This window comes from Pezoporus occidentalis, unplaced genomic scaffold (genome assembly GCF_034315485.1).
Source record: "Pezoporus occidentalis ecotype Australia unplaced genomic scaffold, CSIRO_AGI_Poc_V1 ctg49, whole genome shotgun sequence".
Classification (NCBI taxonomy): domain Eukaryota; kingdom Metazoa; phylum Chordata; class Aves; order Psittaciformes; family Psittacidae; genus Pezoporus; species Pezoporus occidentalis.
In genome coordinates, this window is record NW_026915824.1 from 3,045,735 (window position 1) to 3,066,134 (window position 20,400).

Here is a 20,400-nt window from a genome sequence, read left to right on the forward strand (position 1 = left end):
TGGAAAAAAATACTAAACTTCTGATAATTTAATATTGACTGTGCCCAGTAAATATCCCTTCAGTTTCTTATTTCCAGCTAAGATTAATTTTCTGATCAAAGAAAATTTGATCAGAACTGCATAGACAGTGCAACAGCAGTGATATTACATGGCTTGAGGATATGTATTGTACCTTTGAATCTCTGCAGGAAAGCCAGCTAGGAGGGGATGATGATGGCTTGTGGTAGAAGTTCTGCAAGAAATAATAACTACTCTTTGGTTTTGGAAAGGAGTTGTTTTTATGTATTTCTTTCCCACTGTCAATCAGAGAAGCCCTTTCCTCTCTTTGAAAGTACAGTCTTTGTTTTACACCTGCAAAACTCAACGATTTTGTTGTTGTTGAACCCTGTGCTCATTACAGTTATTGCTATTTTAATTTCTTTAAAGAAGACCAGAAGTAGAGATGAATGCTACCACAGCATTTGTTTTGCTGTTAGCAGCTACGTTAACAAGATTAATCTTGGTCCTCCCATCTTTCTGCCCTGTCCAGTGTGATAGATAGCCCCCTTTTCCTTCCCCTCCTACTTCTCTCTATTGCTGCTAGATCAGCTTCTCTCATCACAGGTGGAGCATCCCACTCACGCAAGCTCTGAATGGTTTCTGGGTAGCCCTTCACCAGCCGTTTCACAATATTGCCTTCTTTGCTTTTTTACTACCATCACATTAAATATTCTCTGCTTCACAGTGGTTGTTAAGTGGATGGTTTGCTACTAATATCTGGCTCTGAATGGAGACATCTTACTTGGAGTATTCCCAGCACCATTTGCTGCCTCTATTTCCATTTCTAGAAAGGGTTTCACTGATATCTGAGAAGCAGGGGAGGAATCGGGATATGGTTGACAGAAATCCCAGAAAACACTTGTCTGTCTTGTGCACTAATTAGCGTAGACTTGGTCAAAAGTGTTCTGAACTCTTATTTATTTATTTTACTCATTTCTATAGCATCTATCACCATGACAGCAATGTGCTTCAATGGCAGGAAATTAAAACACAAAATGCAGGCAGCTAATCAAATGCAGAAGCAAACAGAAGAATTTTGTGCAGAGCCCTTGGTGTCGCTACAGTCTTGCTTTGACAGGTAGTTGAGTTTCTGCAGGGAAAAAAAAAACGATGTTTTGTTTCTTTCGAATTCCCTTTTCCCTTGGAAGCGTAAACATGAAATTACTCTATCTTCCTCTGTTGGGATGTCTTATTTATTTTCCTGCTAGTGGCTGTTCAAGAGGATGATGTTTAATTATTTCCTGGGTTTAATTCATGGCTTGTATGGTTCAGTATGAGGATTATGGTAGGACTGGTGTGGACTGAGGCACAGCCTGGTAGTAGCAGCTCCATAGCCAGGATCTGTTCACCATAGCTGCCCAGGCTCCACCAGTGCTCCTCTCTGTGGTGTGCTGCCTCTTATTAGCAGTCTTATTTTACCCTCTGCCCTTCTGGGGCTGTGCAGGCATCAGCAGATCTCTGTGCACAGGCAGGGGCTGAACACTACCTCAAGGCTCCTGGGGTGCAGCACACTTTTCTGGCAGGAGCAGGTGAAAGGGCAGCCATACAGCTTGGTCCCATGCATCGAGCTGCCTGCTTAGCCAGGACAGAGGCAAAGAAAAAGGCAGAAGGAAAACAATTCCATGCAAATTATCTCAAACCTTTTAAAAATGTTTGTTTTGAAGGATCCAAACTAGACCTCGTCTGGGCTTCATGAGGCTTACTTCAGCAGTATTTGAACACAAATATTACTGCAGTTATCAATTCAGTTCAAGCATGTCACAATTTTTCTCCAGTTTTCCCCTTCTGGGCTGTAGCCAATTCCTAACTCCGCATGTTACACCCTCTCCCATGGGCATCATTCACACACAAACCCAAATCCCTCCAACCCCAGGACATGGCAGTAATGAGTGCCGAATCCCAGGGCAGATGGTTGAGGGCCACATATGAGTAGTAGAATTAGGGCAAGAACTATGCTCATCTGATGCCCTTCACCTTAGACACCAGGCTGTGTGGTGCAATGCTCACCTCCCTGCTCAGCACACAAGGTTTTTTTTGCTGGAAAGTGGCTAGCTGATGTTAGGGCATATGTTTATGACTACATCTACGTCTTTGGGTGTGAGGTGCAGTTGTGTGATAGAAGCGTTTTGGACTTCAGGTGTTTGGGCAATTCCTATGTTTAAAATTATTGTTTAAAAAGAAAGCTCTTTGAGGAAAATATTTAAAAGAAAGCTCTTTAAAGAAGTATTGAAATAAGCCATGGAGACAGCCTAGTAAAAGGGTAACAAAACCATTTGGGCCTCTTTTTAACCTTGACAGGGACCCTTTGAGCTCTTTACATAAGGTATTGAATACGTCAATCACAGTCTCTCCGCTGTTTGAGACTCGAATCAGAAGTCTGCTAACTTCTCTTGAACACTTTCATCAAATCATCATCTTATACTGGAGTCTTCAGATGATTTCTTTTGGGAGCAACAGAATTTCACAAACGCCAATCTTTGTATTATTCCCCCTGCACCTAAATTAGGTTTTGTATTCTTTTGAGTAAACAGTTCAAACAGCTAAGCATACCTACCAAGGAGCATCCTACCAGGATGCTTTCCTAATAAGCTTTCTTTAGTATTGAAAACTGAAATACATTTTTCTTGATTAGTGTTGATAAAATGTCTGCCATGTGAGCAATGAATCACACAAAGCTTGAGTCCTTCCCTGCACCCAGCAAGTCTGTGCAGGTGGGTAGAGTTTTTTTTGCTTTGCTCCTGCAAGCTAAGTCCAGGTTTCATAGTCATTGAGGCACTTGTCTCATAAATCCACATACTAACATTAGCAGTCTAACTCTTCTCGAAATAATTACATTGCTTCTATTTGGGGTTGTAAACTTGGGTGTGTTGTTAAGAAGCAGTTGTGTTTCACTCTCCAAATGACCAAAGCAACTGGGTCTTCTCTCAGGTGACAGATGCTTCACAAATCTGATATACTCATTACTTGCCTGCCCATCCAGGTGCATCTAGGATAAAGATATTTACGAGTGGGCATTTTTCATTAGTGAGTTACAATAATGAATACTTTAGTCTCTTTTTTACTTCTCTATCCATCTTTTTGAATTATTTACTTGATATTAATTATGAAAGCTCTCACTGTTTTGCGGAGCCGGTATAACCAAGTAGTGTTATTTCTTGCCATAAGGGTGCAGCAAGGTTAAATACCAAAAGCCACTTGATGTGATTTTGCAGAGATTTTGGGCATATGGAGCCACAGAAGCCCCTGAGGCTGTCATCAGATCCACTTGGCATCTGTAATCAGGAGGAGCAAGCTGATTGTCTTTGCTTTTCATAACTCTGCCTCTGAGTAGGAACTCTCCAAACTATTTCATCTGATAATGTCTTGGTGAAACTTTCATTTTATGTATGTAGCTAGGCAGTCTCTCCTTGCTTTGAAAACTGATTTTATATTGTGGCATTTTTATCTCGTATTTGCTTTATGTTTGTAGGTGCCAGTCTACTGGCTACTGGTTTCTGAAGTAGTGAATGTTAGCACTTGAGTAGTACTCACTATTGGTCAGGTTCAGGCTGAAGCCTATTTAATTATTTTTTTATTATTATTTAAAAGGTATAAATTATTCTCTGGGCTGCAGATACCTTCAGTTCTCTGTACTTGGAAACAAATCAAAGTTTGTTTTCCATTCATCCCAGGAAAATAACTTTACGAACCCTACAGTCAACTATATGAACATAATCACGCAATGCGCTTTAAAAATGGAAGTAACCCCCAAAAGGCTTTTGCTGCATAGGGAATGGGTGGAGCTCACAAGTGCCTGCTAAGGATAATGGACTCTGTATTTCAGCCCTGTTCTCTGATCCATAGGGGCAATTCCTCTCAACCTGATCCCAAACTCTGCTGAAAACTGTTGTATTTAAAAGCCCTTGGGAGAGTATTTCATGGAATTGAGATTAGAAAGCAAGAACTGAAAAGTGGAAAGTGCTCCATGATGTCTTTTTTTAGCAGCTTAGGATTGATTCATTCTAGTATTTGTGTCTGGGCCCTATTCACTGCTGCCTCATAGATCAATGGCACAATGGAGTCCCAGCTCTTGTTGATGCAGCATAGGGGAACAGGATCCTTTAGCTCCCAGGACTATAAAATGTCTAATAAACTCTGGAGCAAGAGTGCCATATTTGTGCAGCATTGCCAGCTGCTCTAGCCTTGTTGTCTATTAAGTTGTGGTTTTAGTTTCATTATTGATGGGGACTGCCGATAGTTGAGCAAATGACATTGCTTGCAGATTTGAGGTACTTTGATAAAGCATCATTGACATTAGAGTGCTGAAAGAGGCTAACAGTAAAAGAAAACCAGTCAGAAAAGAGCCCTTGATATATACAGAGTGAATTTATGATTCACCTCGCTTACTTCTCCTTTGGAGACTAGGAAGCCTCCAAAGTTGCACCTATGGGATTCATACATGAACACGTGTTGCAGGAGGCAGGGGAAGACTAAAACTGTGCATACCAGAGGAAGAAGAAGACCCAGCTATGGGAGATCATGGCTCATAGCAGGAGCAAAGCCATTTGGTGGAAATCCCGTTCACCAGAGCTCTCCTAGCACATCCCTGTTGTACTTCCGCCTTCTCATTTCCCTTCTGCCAGACAGGATCTGGATCAGAAAACAGAAGCAATCCTAAGTTCACCACCTAATTAAAAACTATTTGCTCATTATTTCATAAGCTTCTTTCTCCTATATCGGCATGATTTGTAAAGATGACTCCAGCTGCTGAGCCTCCTCTTGCCAGGAAGGAGGGATTCACTGCAGTGAGAAATCAGTTTAAATTCACATGAGCACTGTCAACCCTCAGTCATGTCAGGAAACTCAGGCTGGCTGCAGGAATCTTAGTAGGAAGTTCAAATGCCTTGGTCTCAAATGATCATCTGCTACTGCAGAACCCAAACCAGGGAGTCCCTGAGCATGAGTTTGCGTCTCTCTGTCTTTTTCTACCCACTGCTCTGTAGCTCCTTTTATATCTTTGGAATAAATTCCATAATCACTCTGAAAATGGTGCAAAACGTGATCTTGCATACAGACATTGTTGCAGTGGGTTGGGGGAACAGTTTCCTACTCTGCTTTGCTTGCTCCCTGTGCATTGTCACCAGGGGCATGTTGCAACTCCTGACAGTATTGTATTTATTGCTTTCTTTAATCCTATGGGACATGACATCAAGCACACCTAGGGGAAGTTAGGCAACAATTTCAGTCTCTAGTGTCTTTAGTTCAAGCTTTTCAAATTCAGTAGCAGGCACTCAAATAGAAGCAAATTAATATGAGCCAGCATCCGCAGCTCCCATTTAATCTGCTGACTATTGATGTCTTTGATCAATCTCTAGATATTATATCTTGAAAAGAGAATCCTGTAAGCCACAGGCAGGATCAGTTTCTGCATCTTGGACATCTCAGACAACTGAAAACAAAATCTGTAGCGTTAATCCTGGCATAAATGCAAAAGAAAATGTTCCCTTGAGTCTTACCCGGGCTAAGGTCTATACGGGTGGTAATTAGAACAGCTATCACCCATGCTTGTATCTTGCTTGTTCTTGGTTTGCAAGTCTGCTGTCACTGCCCAGTGCCTGATGGCTCTTGACACCCTTCCTGATGCATTTCTGATCTCTCAGTCTTCGCCATCAGTGGCTGCAGCACTGGGAAAAAAATGGTAAGTGCTGGTGTGTTACTGCAAGGTACAGAAAGCAAGAAGCTTGTGAGCTAAGAGTTTCTTTTAAAGAATGCAGATCAGAGGTTTTGTGCTAACAACATTCTTCAATTATTTAAAATTTGCTAAAATTATTGGATATTTAAAAATATTCAGGGGAATAATTTCTATGCCCTTCTGTTTTTCCCTTCTCTTTACTGCCACATAGAGTCTCAGCCATTAAAAATGCGAAAGAATTACTGTCATGAAAATGAGGGAGATGGCAATGGCATGTTGGACAAAAACACAACCTGGGCTTGGTGAAGCTGTATATCCTTATCAGAAGACACCAAGAGGTGGAGGATTCATTACTTTCATCAGTACCTTGTTCAGAGCTTTTCACCCTTCATCTTAAAAATGCATTTTTACTGTCTCAGATTTGTTTGTCTCAAGCTTACAGCTATCTGGTCTTTTTCTCTCCCACATTAAAGAACTTCATCGTTCCCACTGTTTCTAATAGTACATAGTAATCAAGCCACCTCTCAGTCTTCTTTTTGATCCACTAAGCAGATTGTACTTTTTATGTTTCTCACTCTAAAGCACTTTCTTAAGATCTTAAACACTTTCTGTGGCACTTACTGTGGCTTTTCCTTTTCTGTGCAGTCACCCATTTTGCTACACCCTTATTAAAAAAGATGAACTTTGAAGCTGAGCGTTGTCAGCAGATGGCCTCAATTAGACTACATACAAACCAAAAATCCCATGCCTGAATCAGCTTACATTCCCCTCTTGGCATACAGGAATTATTCTACCTCCTTTGGTGTGGCTTTGCCCTGGTGACCTATGTTCAGTTGCTTCTCTATTATGACCTTAAACCATTTGCCGCTACTGTGGGATTACCCTGCTGCTCATTTCCAGGTGGGGCTTCTACTCCACATCCCCGCCCTTTACACCTGCCTGTAGTAACTGCAGTTTGAGTCAGCCTAACCAAATGTTGCACCATCTCCCACATGATTTACGGTTTCTCTGAGGAACTTTTAGAGAGATGGCTAGTACCTAACAGGGTGTGACCTAGTGCCTCCTGCCCCAGCTCCACAGAGCAGATTTATCCTGGGAAGGGACTCTGGGCCATGGGAGATCATAAAATGAATCCCCCAGGCCTGTCTCTTTCACCAGTTAAATGAGAAAAAAATTATCTCCTTGGCTTTATCAGTAAATTTGGTGCTCTTGGCCTCAGACTTGTGACAGACCTGTTGCTACCTGTCACATCTTCATGAGGAGTCTTGGGTGGAAAATTATTTTGATGTCTTGGTTACTTCTGACCTGCAGTGGAATCATTGTATCTTACTCAAAAGTACCTCAGTTCTTCATCCATTTAATGCAATCTTTGCTGATATTGTGAAGTGTTGGGGATTTTTTTAAATACAGTGCTGTACAGTACTAAGCGAAGCACCTGACAATGGAAGGAAGATTGCTGTATCACCAAATCCATCATCAAAAAGAGAAATATTTTTTGAGACAGGGTTTCCATTTATAATAATGCTGATTGACATTAATTATGGCTTAAAAATCTGTATCAGCACTTCCATTTGGCAGAATAATGATGCCACAAAGTTCCTTCAGCAGTAAGAAAAATGTAATGCCTCCACATTAGTCCCCAGCAGTTTCTCTGGTGCTGTCCACAGTGATGTGTGGGTGTTGCTCTGTGACAGAAGGAAGGTACCCCTGAATACATCACAAGGAAGGTACTCCCTCCCCTTTTAAAATACCTTGATTTTCCAGTCCGGTTTGCATGCTCAGGCTTTAGCTTTGCTGCTCAGCTCCACTTTATGAGCATGGCAGAGTGATTTATTAAGGACTTCAAGAGGGAGACACGAGGGTCACAGCCGCATGGCACTCACAGGGCTGGCGAAGCCCCTCTCCCCATCTGTCTCTGCTATTTGTAGCTATATGTGGTGGCAGTGCAGTAAAGGCATTCACCCATTAAAATACTTTCAGTGCTCGTGCTTATGACTTAAATAAAGGCTTTTGGTTTTCCAGGCAAGGGTTTTAGAGATGTCCATCTCTTCATCTGCTTTCTTTTGTCCTTTGCGTGTTGTCATTGCTTACATTCTTAAAGCTCCACAAATTGTAAGCCTGTGGCTTGCAGTGAAGGCATGCTGGTATATGATTTATAGAGGGTCCTACAAATCATGTTGCACAGAGCACAACCCCTTCCCCCACAGCAACAGCCATCATTTCAGAGCAGCATGGTCTTCAAGGGAGCTAAGCTGTCCTTTTCCTGCTGAGATTTAGGAAGCCAAACAGTAAAATGCAGCTAAGAGTGAGAGTAAACATGCCACAATAACAACCTGGCATTTAAGTTTCAGCAGGGCTTAAGGTGGCCTCAGAGAAGCTCTTGCTTACCATTGGTAATATATTATAACATTAACAGGCATCTGCATATTGGTTTAATGGTTTTACAGATAGATATATATATAAAACCCCAATATGCAAGAATGTCAGCAAGGAGATAAAATGACTTCAAGGTTTAAAAGGCAAGCAGAACTTCCTAATAGTTAAAGGAACTGTATAAATCTCCATTATTAATTGTGGTCTCAGTTTACCAATCCGGTCAAACCTCAGAGGGGGTGTAGCAGACCTCAGAGCACAATTTGACTCTGTGACCACTAACCTCAAGACTTTTCAGCCACCCTCAGCACCACTCCAGAAAGACATTACATATGATGCTCCATAGGGCACATGGCAATGCCAACGTATACAACAAATGCTTAAAAACCCTGCAGCCCTCCCAGGCTCCCAAATACAGGGAAGGGATGCTCTTACCCAGTGTCCCTCCTAGCGGCTGGTGCAGCTCCCAGACTTCAATACTCACTTGGGGAGAGGCTATCAGTGTAGAATGTTTGGGGATCCAACTTGGTCTTGGCTAGCTTTGGCTTACAGTGAATAGAAGAGCTTTGTAAAATTGCTTATGCTGCTTTCCCCTTCCTCCTGTTCTCTGTGCTGATCAGAGAATCACAGAATAATTCAGACTGGGAGGGACTCGGGGGTCATGTAGGGCACAAAGCAGCCCCAACTAAATCAGGTCATGCACAGCCTTGCCTAGATGGGGTTATAATATTGCTGAGGATGGAGACCACAGCCTCAGTGGGCTCCTGCTTCAGTGTTTTCACTGCCCTTCTTCTGAAGAAATATTTTGCTAATCTCTGATCCAAATTTCCTGCATGCCAACTTGCATCCATTACTGTTTATCCTATCCTCTGTACCTCTGGGAAGAGTCCAGTTCAGACTTTTCTTTGCAGCTGCTCGAGGTCAATAAAAGCACAGCCCCACACTTTGCCAGCTCTGTTGATTTTTGTGGGTCTAAAGAGTTAATGCAATAGAACATCACAAGGAAAACAGATCTGGTGTCTCAAAAGGAAGGATTTACCATACAGTGAAACAACTGGATTAACAGATTGTGATTTACACAAAATAGTTTACCAAGGAAGTTGCCAAATAGTAGAATTTATTATTTTTTGTTGTTGCTTTTTACTAAATTAAATTGTGGACCTGGGAGGGGAATGTTCATCAGCAAGTTATGCCCTTCTAAAAATAACCAAAATATTGCTGGAACTATAGACTAATGCCTTAGCAAGATGCATGATCTCCTTAATGAAAAAGGAAATTCTAGCCACTGTGATACTCCATCTGATGAGGACACTTAGCTGTGATGGGGTGGAATAACTTGCTTTATTATACTAAAGTGAACCACACTGCGAGTGTTGGGGGTATGGTTAATGCAAGTACAGAGAAATTACGGAGTGTCTGTTTTGACTTTCTGATTTCATCTAATGGACACAGAGCCTTCAGGCCAAGCGCTTGGAGAGTTTTGTGCCATGCCATTTTCTCCAGTTATTACCTACGCGTTTCCTCCAAAGTACCTGGTGTCAGCAGCTCATTCACAAACCTGGCATTTACAGCTCAGAATTTAAAGGGCTCGCTTCCCACATCTGGCGTCCTTCATTTCTACCCCATTTGCCTTTAATGACACATTAGCTATTTTAATGTGTTAACCGATGTCACCTGCAAGGTGCAGGAAATGCAGCAAAATCAACACCTCCCCGCGGGGTTTTGCCTGTGGATTTTATTAGTTCAGTGTTCATCCTCCTACAGTGGCTATTCTTCTCTCATTAAGACCCACCTTAGCTCCCTGCTTAGATGCTGCACTGGTGAAGGCAGCACGCTGCGCCACTGATGGGAGATGGGAGGTCCGTTTGGGGGCCCTGCTCCTGCAGTAAAAATGGCTTTCCCAGTGTGAAAGGCTGTTGTAGGGGAAGATGAGGCAAACCTCCCAGGGGAAGCACACACACCACACACACTCCACCATGCATTCAATTACAGGGACCTTGAACAGGGCTTTATAAGAAAGCCTTTTTGTTTCTGTACTGCTGTTCCTGATTTGGGCTTGGTTTTCTTTCTGTTTTGTTTGAGTTTTTTTGCATTTGCACTGCCTGGGTCAAACACAGATGGGGGAGTAGAGGGACTGTCGGAGGTGAAGTCTTGTGTTCAAATTAAACACTTGTGTATTTTACATATTGGATAAGAGGGTCATTTAACCAAAATACCCAACATACATTCATATACCTATATATAGGTATACATACACACCTATACAAAGGGACTGCTTAGTCCCACAGCCTCTTTTCCTGCAGTGACCTCCATTTCCCTCACCTGTCTTCCAGACTCTGACAGTTTATGTTGAAAAGCCACTGAATCCCCAGGCAGTGTAAAATACTCTACTTCACCGTTTAAATCTCTCTTCCCATCAATCCCTGGACTGTTTGTTTCCCCCACTGCTGCTGAACTGGGCTTGTTGTGTGGAGCTGAGTTATTGCAATGGTCTGGCTTCAAATTTGTCTTGGTCTTGTCCAGGCGATCAGGAAATGCATGCAAAAATAGTCTCCTAGGAAAACTGACCGTGGAAAATTCAGCTTAAGGAGCAATAAAAGAATTTACTGCTGTCACTCAGAAACCAACAGGAGAATTTACATCTCCCACAGCAAGCTCCCCCTGGGGGCATTTCTGTCCTCGGGAAGGGAAGGAGGGGCCCTCAGTAAGGCCACCTTGGAGGCCAGTAGCTCCCTGCAGCAGGTAGCCATCCTTATCCATCAACCACGAACTCCCCTTGGCAGGCCCACTTAACCACTGCAGCATCTCCCCTCGAGGCTTTGTCCTCCAACTTCAGGAGTAAAAGCATCAGCAGCTCTTTGCTGTGAGCTGTTGCACCTCAGCCCATGTGAGGGTCAAAGGAGATTTTATAACCCCAGCAGGTATGGTGGTTCCCCCAACTACCCTTGCCCTGTGCTTCCCACAGCTGTGCTGCTCTGTGTCCTGGGACTTTCTCAGTGTCCCCTCTGTCCTCCCATAATTTTGCAGTTGTTACCTTTTGTCAGGCAGAGAACAGGGTTTGCACTCCTCGTTGACCTGAAGGAGGTCTCAGAGGGCTTTTTTGTCTTCTTTCATCTAGATGCTTATGCTGTTCCCAAATTCCCAGCCCAAAACTCAAGGGTAAACCAACATTCAGGCCTGCTGCCTTCGGGAACTGCCTGAAAGACCCAAACTGGCCTGCCTTGTGATGGCATGGGGTCCAGGCAGGAGAGCGGGCGGCCAGCCCCTGCCAGTTGCAGCCCCTCATAGCTGTGTCCACACTTTCTGGGCTGCAGGGAGGTGTCTTTGCAGGAATTTTTAGGGAAGAGTTTTCCTAAGAAGGTTGCTTCTGCATGCACGGCTCCAGGAGTGTGCAATGCTCCTTGCGGAGCTGGGCAAAGGCAGAGAGTGGTGCACAGCCTAAACACTTCCTGTTCCCTGTGGCTGGCACATAGGCACCCTGAAGACTCGACAAGTTTGTATACAGGCGTCCTCTCCTGGGAGCCGTTTCTCCAGAGTCTTTGTAATTTTTGTTTCAGGCTTTTTCAGTCTTGAGCTCTTTTTCCTGCTTTACGTAATGCTTTCCATTTTAGAGATGTCAGATGAGCTGTGATAAACTGACAGTATGTGCAGGAGCAGCAAGGAGACGAGGTCCATTTTAATGAGACTAACTCTACTGGGTAGTGAAAACTGTGCCTCAACAAGCCCTAGATCCTGTTTCTCTTTGCAAAGCATCTTAATGGCATAAAATGATTCTTGCACAATAAGGAAGGGCAATTCCCAAAACAGATTTCTTTCCGTAGCCATTGAAATGTAAAGTTACCACTGAGAATTGTGTGCTCCCCTTTAGGAGGTAAGCATGATCAGAAATCAGTATTCTCCTGGCTCCTCAAAACAGCCTGAAATATTTCTGAGTAAACAGTGTGTTTGCTTGGGGTTCACCATTCACCCAGCAGATCCTGCTAGCACCCTACATTTCTTCTATGGTTGCCTGTAGAAGTCTGAATAACCAACAGCAGAAGGGTGGGGAGGGAGCAAGACAGAGCATGTGAGGGAGGACTAAGCTGTGGCTGGACTTCAGAAAACAGAACCTTGCAAATAGATATGTCAATAAATGCTCATTATTATACACCTGCCATTACTTTGTTACTATCACTTTTACCACTTCTTGAGAAGGGTGTTGGTACAGCCCCTGCCCACTGGCACAGAGGTGTAGTCACACGTATGGACAGCGTTACCCAGTGCTGACTCCATTCAACCCACTCCTTCAAGTGGCACAGGCAGAATCTGGTTGCTTATGATGTGGTGGAGACATAAAGCAAAAAAGTGAATTTGAGGAGGTACCACAGTGCTCTCCAGTCCTTTGTCATTTCAGGAAAGGACTTGGGTGCCTTTCATCACCTCTGTAGCATCATCATTCCCTACGGATGAAGAAGTCAACACAAAAACACTTCAGTGCTCTTACCATCTTATAACTAGCATGTTTGTTGACAACTAAATGCAAAGGCAATTCGGTGTGCATTTCAGGGCTGTATTCATTTTCTGACTCCCCATGGAAATTATTGCTTGTTCTTACCTAAAAGGCAGACTTGAGTAACACACCACAGGAAGCCGATCTCCATAGCTAAGTTATTAGTCTTCCAGGCAGACAGGGCTCATACTTCATGCTGGTTGCCAATACATTCTGGGTGAATTCTGGAGAGGTAATCATAGTTCAAATAGGGTCAGCTGTACAAGGCCAAGGCTATTGATGCCTGTTTCCTGAGGTTTGTTGTGGTCACGAATGCCTGTGACATCTATTTCAGTTCAGATTTCTGCAGAAACCAGATAGACATCTTCACTTAGGCCTTTACTTAAGGGATTCCTTATCATAGGATAGGAGCCTCGAACTACAAAATGATGACGTACAAACCTTCAGCAATTAAGTGATACTGGCACCAGCTAAATGCAAAAAGACAGCTAGTCCTGCTCCAAGTTACAAATAAAAGCTCTGTTTCAATGGTTGATTTTTAACCTAGACACCACCAGCTTAATATGGAGCACCTACAGTGAATAATTTTTATGGAATATGTTTTTTAAATCTTGCTTTCCAGGGAAGTACCTTTTTATCTAGTACTTTTTCCTAAGCTATTTTTGGACCCCAATATGTGAATTCTAACATTTTTTGGGCAACATTGTGAAAAAGTGAAGAGATGAATAGGAGATGTAAAATACTCCAGACTTCATAAGAGTTACTCACTCCGGTTTTCCTGTTCTCTATTGAAATTTGGATTTACTGATGATTTGTTCAAGCCTGTGGGAAATCTTATTTAGCTATGTATTAAAAACAAATCAAATGTTCTGATCTTAATTTGCATTTCTGACTACAAATGACTTCTAATGACTTCTGTATTTTTTCAGCTAGGTCTGGAACATCTCTCCAAGGTAACTACGATCTATTTGTGAGTTTGCTCATTGTTTGCTCATTGCTTTTCAAGGTCAGATTTATTTAAATAGGTGTAGGAAATTGCATATGACCAGTCATGAGAGGATATTTTAAAGGCTCGATCAGAACAACTGCAGGAAAGAGGTCAACATTGACTTGATGGTCATTCCAAGTGTTAATTTTTACTTCAACAATACCTGACATTAAAATGGGTTCCCAAATAAAAATTGTAAATGTTGCATTTAAGAAAGGAGAAAATGTGATCTTAGAAAAGAGATGCAGATTTTGCCGCATCTCTGTGAGCATCCAATCTTTACACATCTGATCGATACTTTTAACAGTGGGACATGCAAGTGATTTATTCACTTTCAGATCTGTCTAAAGAAGACAACAAAACAATATTAAAATCTCCTGTGGCTAGTCAGTGAGTAGATGGTATTTGCTGTGGGAAGAGCAGTAAAGCTGATTTGCAAAGGCTGTAGCTACAGTTACCTTTTCAGATTAAGGTGAATGGAGTAAGGTGACAAAGAAAGATTTGATTTCCATCCATCAGGGCTGCAAGAAAACAAAATAAACAGGGCAGATGGGCACACACAATGGCACCAAGATGGGCTAAGGCAGTATCAGCTCATAACAGAGCAGCTTCATGCATCACCAAAGCAATACTGGGCAAGTGGCAGTAGGATGGATGTGTTCCTGTGGTGCTCCAAGCTTGCACTCCTCTTTTCAGATGGCTTAAGTAGATAGCTGTGACTAGGGCCTTTTCTGCACTGAAGAACCCTCTTATTGCTCATTTAAGGGCCCCTAACTGTTGCTAGAAGCAGGTTGGGGGCAAAAAAGCCCCAGGCCTCTGGGTACCACAGTTCTCACCTATAGCCATAAACCAGCAGGGAAATGCCAGAGGCCATATGGAGTACAGCCAGTGGCAGTTACTGCCCAGGCTCCTAAAAACAGCTCCGTAAATGGGTTAACAATATCACAGCAGACATCTGCTTGTGCTTTCTGTGCCTCATTGAGGGGGCATCATATTTAAGTTTGTGCTGCCTGGTACAATTAGGCACCAGAGACTGCAGTAACACCAGCTATTTGTCACCCCTTCTGAGTGAACCGGTGGAGGCCCTGCCTCACTGAGTGGCAGCCTGGACAGGCTCCCTGGCTCTCACATCCCAGGAGAAGCCTCTGGCAGGTGCCCCCACACTGACAACTAACAAGATATGCACAAAGCGCCAGCAGCATAGAGATTACAAAGATGCATCAAAAAAGCTTCCCTGTCTGTCTCCCTGCACAGTGGACCCAGCGGATCTTTGATAGGTTTGAAGCCCTAAAAGGAGATCTTTGTGTTCTGGAACTGCTTGAGCCTCTACAAAGGAGATGAAAAGGAGGAAGAAAACATCTGAACAGCCCAATCTGGTCTGAACTGCATGCATGCATTATGGAAAAGATGGATTTCTTCTGGTTCCTCCTCCATATCCTCCTTCTCTGTGGTGGCAGCAAGAAGCCTGACACTCCAATTACAGGATATTTGCATTAAACAGAGAAGAGAGACAGCTAGTCATTGGCAGATGTTTAGGATATGGTATCCAAGACTCTATGCAGCCAGCAGAACCCTGGAGGAACAAACTGAAACTACTATAAATGACCCAGCTCATCACAACCCTTCCATGTAGACTTAAATTAGCTCCTAGCAGTCAGTGTTACCCTTGATTTAAATCAGGGTCCAAACATAGTCACTTCACTGAAGCTACTGTGAAACAGGACTGTGTCCTAGAGGTTGGAAGGGGCCCCATTGTGTGGGGCTGCTGTTGCGGTGTACTGTAGTGAAGTGCCTTTCCCACGCCTTTTTCCCCACCCAGGTTTGCCACTTGGCTGCAGCTCATCTCTGAGCCCCTCCCCAGCACACAGTCTCAGGCCAGGAGTGCTGTTCACTCTATGCATTTACAAAGCCGTGCAGACAAAATCCATTCAAAGGCTTGTGCAAAAGCATTTGATGTTTGTGGCTCTGAGACCGCTTTGTCCTTTCAAACTTGAGACAAGTTTTTGTCTTTTTTCCCCTCAGATGGAAATGGTAATGCAGGCTAAGGAAAATGTCATTAATAATACAAACTGGGGGGCTTTGGGAGAAAATTTCAGTTTTGAAAAGTGACTACTCTGCATGAATATGTCATGCCATCAGAAGTTTATCTGGATTGTCTTGACTTTTCACATATGCATATATTTCTCTTCTGCCACAGCTGGTCCTTTTTCCTTATTTAATTAGGGTATAAGTGCATACTTAAATTAGAAGAATTAAATTGAGATTCATCCATTCAAGAGGCATTTTTATAGGGGAAAGATATTTCCCTTCTGCTATTGGTTTTCTTTTTTATTTTGTCTCTATTTTTAATTTAAAGGTATTTCTCTTATGTTTTATTCACTTGTTTTCATTAGGTAAAGGAAATGAAAACCTGTCCTGAACCCACTGCCTGCTTGTCAGATAGATACAAAGGCTTGAAACATGAGAAGAAAAGCAAATGGTTGCAAGGAAAAAAAAAAACCAACCAATCAAAACCAAAACCCAAACAATCAAACATCCCCTAAAACAAACAAAAAAAGCAACCAACCAACCAACAAACAAAGAAAAAAGGAAGGAATTAAACCCAGCACAGGGACATGTATCAATACTGTGTGAGTGCCATTGCATGCATTGGTAAGACTGACAGACCTCAATGACAAATCTCTACTGCCTTCTAAAAAGGTAGGGCCCTCCTTTTTATTCCTAGATTGATCCTGACCAGTTTGCTGCAAATAGCTACTGCTTGAATTTCAAGTATTGAGTGCTGATATCTGTGATTGGTCCCACGCTGTAAATCACATGCTAATGTTTCTCTGTCTTGACTGGATGAGAACAAACATAATAACCAGGAAGAGGCCTTGAAGAAGCCACTGTGGCTTTAAATCTCTCAGGGAGTAGCAGCAGTTTAGGGAGAAGCAGCTGATAAAGCGGATTAGGGAATTCTAGAAAATTTAAAACCTGCTCCTTTCCGGAACACACAGGCTCTGCCAAAGGCATCATTCCTAGGAAAATAAGGCTGCTGTGAAATTTATTGCTAGGGTGCAGAATTTACATTTCAATTTCACAGCCTGGGCTGTGGTCAGGTCCCCTCTGCCTGCCCAACTACTTTTGCACTACGTTTGCCTCTCCTCCCGGGCTCTTTGTGGGTGCTGAAGACAACCACAAAGCCCTCTTCCAAAAGTTTAAGGACAGCAAGGCTGGCTGGGGAGGGTTGCAGGGAAGGGTTGCAGAGGAGGGTTACTTCTGCTTTTCACTATATTGCTGCCTTCATGGCCAAGCAAGGGCTTATATTCTCAACCCTACAGAAATTCAATGGAGTTGAATTTTTTCATTAACTAAATTACACTGAGAGCTTTACCTGAGAATAGGTAGGCAGAAGACAAAGCAGGCGATAACCACCTTTACATTTGCAGGAAAGGACCGGTCATCCTCTTCCAGCTGTCAGAGGGGCTCTGCTGGGCTCCATAGCTAGATACACCCTGATGGCTCAGGCAATGCCAAGCTGCTTCCACCCTGTGGGGAAGGACAAGAGGGCAGTAAGTCCTGAGGATGTTGTCCAAGGAACTGAAGAAGAGAAAGAAGAAAAGGAAGTCGAATATTTTGATGAGACAGATGGGGAGAGGATAAGAAATAGTGGGAAATGGTAGGCAGAGTGCAATATAATGAGATTGCTGTAGATAACTGTCCTGGGTTCAGCAGTAGCAGTAATTTTTCTCCTTCTTGGTAGCTGGTGCAGTGCTGTGTTTTGACTTCCCGCCAGGGAACAGTGCTGGTGATACCGATGTTTTTGGTTGTTGCTAAGTGATGTTTACCCTGACCAAGGACTTTGTGAGCCTCATGCTCTGCCAGGGAGGAGGGGAAGCTGTGAGGAAGCAGAGACGGGATGCCTGACCAAGGCTAGCCAAAGAGGTATTCCATACCACAGCACATCATGCCCGGGGTGGGGGGTAACTGGGAGTTACCCGTAAGGACAGGGGCTTCCGGGTTGGACTCATTTCTTGGCCAGTGGTATCGTATTCCCTTCCCTAGTTATTTTCTCTTATCGTTGTTGGTGGTAGTGGTGGTGATTTGTGTTGTACATTGGTTGCTGAACTGTTCTTGTCTCAACCCATGGGAGTTGCACTCTTTCGATCCTCCTCCCCATTCCTCCAGGAGCGGGGAAGGGGAGAGCCCCGAGGTGGGGGGGGGGGGGGGGGGGGGGTGGGCAGGCCTCGATTGCTCTGAGCCCAGCACCACTCACTGGGAGTGAGTGAACAAGCTGTCTGGCTAGGGTTTAAACCACGAGAATAACTCAATTCTGGACAGTATTTAGTTGAATTCTTCAACAGGGCTATTCCTGTTCCTTTGTGCTTTATGTTACTCTCCTTGCCAAAGAGGTCAGCAGCAGGAAGGTTTGCAGAGATTACGATCATTACATGGATATTCATAAACACTCAGCGCACTGCCAGTCACAGGACATGAACAGGTTGTATTACCACTGGGCCTGATCAGCATTAACCAAAAAACCTTGACATTAGCAATGCATTCCTTTGTGGAGGAGTCTAAGTCCTAACAGTTGCATGACTAGATGAAATTATGTCTAAATTTGCAAAGAAAAAAACGAACCAAACTTCCACAGAGGTGTTTTGCAACTGTAAAAAAGGCATAACTCGCATCATCTATGAACTGTGATAAACTGGTATTATCATTTCAGTTACATTTTTCTTAGAAAGCCAGGAGGGGTTCTGACCCTGGACTAAGGGTCCCTCCTGATACTTAAATAGGAAGTACATACAGAAATGGAGTTGTCCAGGGTGACGACACCTTGAGGTGAACAATAGCTTGAGCTGGAAGGGTGAGGAATAAATGTTGCTGCAAGAAAAGCTGCTGAACTTCCTTTTGAGAGACTGATAATCCCACAGGCTTCTGCAGAAGCAGCTTTTGATTATCATTGCTGATGATATTAGGAGACATCTCTGGAGTCTGTCCTTTAAAAAATGTTTCCCTAGTGCTATTTGAAAACATATGGGTTGGGAACTGAAGTGAAAAACTGATGTTTTACTAACTCTCTTGGCATGATGAAGGCTTAGAAAATGATGCGCCTGATACTGGAGATGCATTTTTAACAGTAAATGAAACTAGACTGCATAAAAATTCAAAACACTAGACTGGCAAATGTAGATGAGAAAAGAAGGTGGATCAAGAAAAAGGGGCTGGTTACAGAAACAAATGAGAAAAGATGGATCAAACCTACAGCTGAGGTACATTGGAGCAGTTCCACTAACTTTAGCAGATCTATTTTGAGTTGCATGAACTCACTGAAGATCTAAACATGCATCCTTCTGCACCAGTATGGGCAAGCTGTCAGTCTCCTCCATTTCTATAAACAGGTCAGACATTTTGTCCCCTGGAAATGATTTTATAAGATGGCAAAACTTACAGTTTGCTGTATGGTGGTTACAGTGCCTGTTGAAGATGTAAGGTTCTGCAGCATCCTAAAGAAAGGGTAGATCCTAAAGACAGCTTTCATCTTTAGCCACAATCAATTAACATAATCTATTTTTCAATTTTCCCAGGCCCTCTTTACATTCTCTAGCTAGGATCTTAACCTCTTTTCCAAACCCCAACACAGCTAAAAAACACTCAATATTGCTCTCATTACTTATAGAAATCAGTACAGGTTTTGCATTTGACTACACAAAGAAGTTTTATTTCAGTGACTTGAGGTGCTAGGGTTTTTCCAGATGTGACTCAAGCCATGATTTCCTGTTGAAATAAGCTTTTATCCTTTATCAAAGAGATTGTGTTATGAGAAAATTCAAATGATTTTATTCTGGACCTTGTCTAATTAAATTGAACAATAAAAATTTTTATCCTTTATGACCGCCAAGCAATTTAGTGACCCAGTGACAGGGAATTAAGTCAGTCTTCTTCCTTTGAAATGACAGCTGAAATAAGAGAGGCACTGTTCTTTGTCTACTGTATGTGTGCTGGAGAGGAGGCAGAGTGGGAAGGATGGGAACAGGACAATACATAATCAGAAAAATCCTGCTCCTGTTGCAACTGCTGAATTGTTTCCCATTAACTTTCCTACAGGCAGAATTTTCCCTACTGTGGCACACCTTGTAGGACAGCTTGATAAAAAAACAAACAAGCAAGCAAAAAAACCCCACCTTGCTTCTACTATAATTTACAGTATCCTCCAAACTGTTAATCTAAAAAAGCTCTTTGAGTATATTTTGCTGCCTTTCTCTTTCTTTGACATCCCTCATTGTAAACAACAGTGGAGCAGGAAGAGTGCATGCTAGCTCATTAAAGGTGTGTGCCAATGAACTTGTGATTTAAACTTAACACAGTGGGAACTGGATGAGGGACATTTGGGTATAAAAACAGGAGCATCTAAAGGGTGAGGGTAGTGGCAAATTCACCAGCACTGTAGTCTGCTGCCTCCCAATAAACATGGGAGATACAGCCTCAGAGACAGGTGCCACTGTGGCTGCATAGAAAGTTTTCCCCTTTGTACAGCTACAATTATCTTAATTATAGAAACTTAAGTTGATCAACATCCATTTGCTTTAATTCAGTAATAAAATTGTTCAAAGTATCACTATCCAAGACAAAAAAGGCATGTATATCTGGAAATAAGGAAGTCTGTCTGGCACATTATATTGGCATAACTATTTTTTATAAAAATCATGTCCCATTTAAGGCATTTACCAGGGCATGCGGTCTTTGGGTGGCTGTTTTATATATATATATATATACACAGAGAGCACTGTGTGACAGGATGATCATCTATAAGCATCAGTGGGTGTTTGTCTATCCAATAAAACCATAAACAAA

General features: G+C 42.8%; 1 long non-coding RNA gene across 1 annotated transcript; it reads right to left on the minus strand.

Moving 5' to 3' along the window:
- Positions 1–320: 320 nt before the first annotated feature.
- Positions 321–17,194, minus strand: LOC134172980 (uncharacterized). The gene is made up of 3 exons (XR_009968085.1): positions 16,978–17,194; positions 4,525–4,668; positions 321–1,129 (listed from the first exon to the last, which is right to left on the minus strand). It is a non-coding gene; the product is annotated as an uncharacterized LOC134172980 (long non-coding RNA).
- Between the last annotated feature and the right edge of the window lie 3,206 nt (positions 17,195–20,400).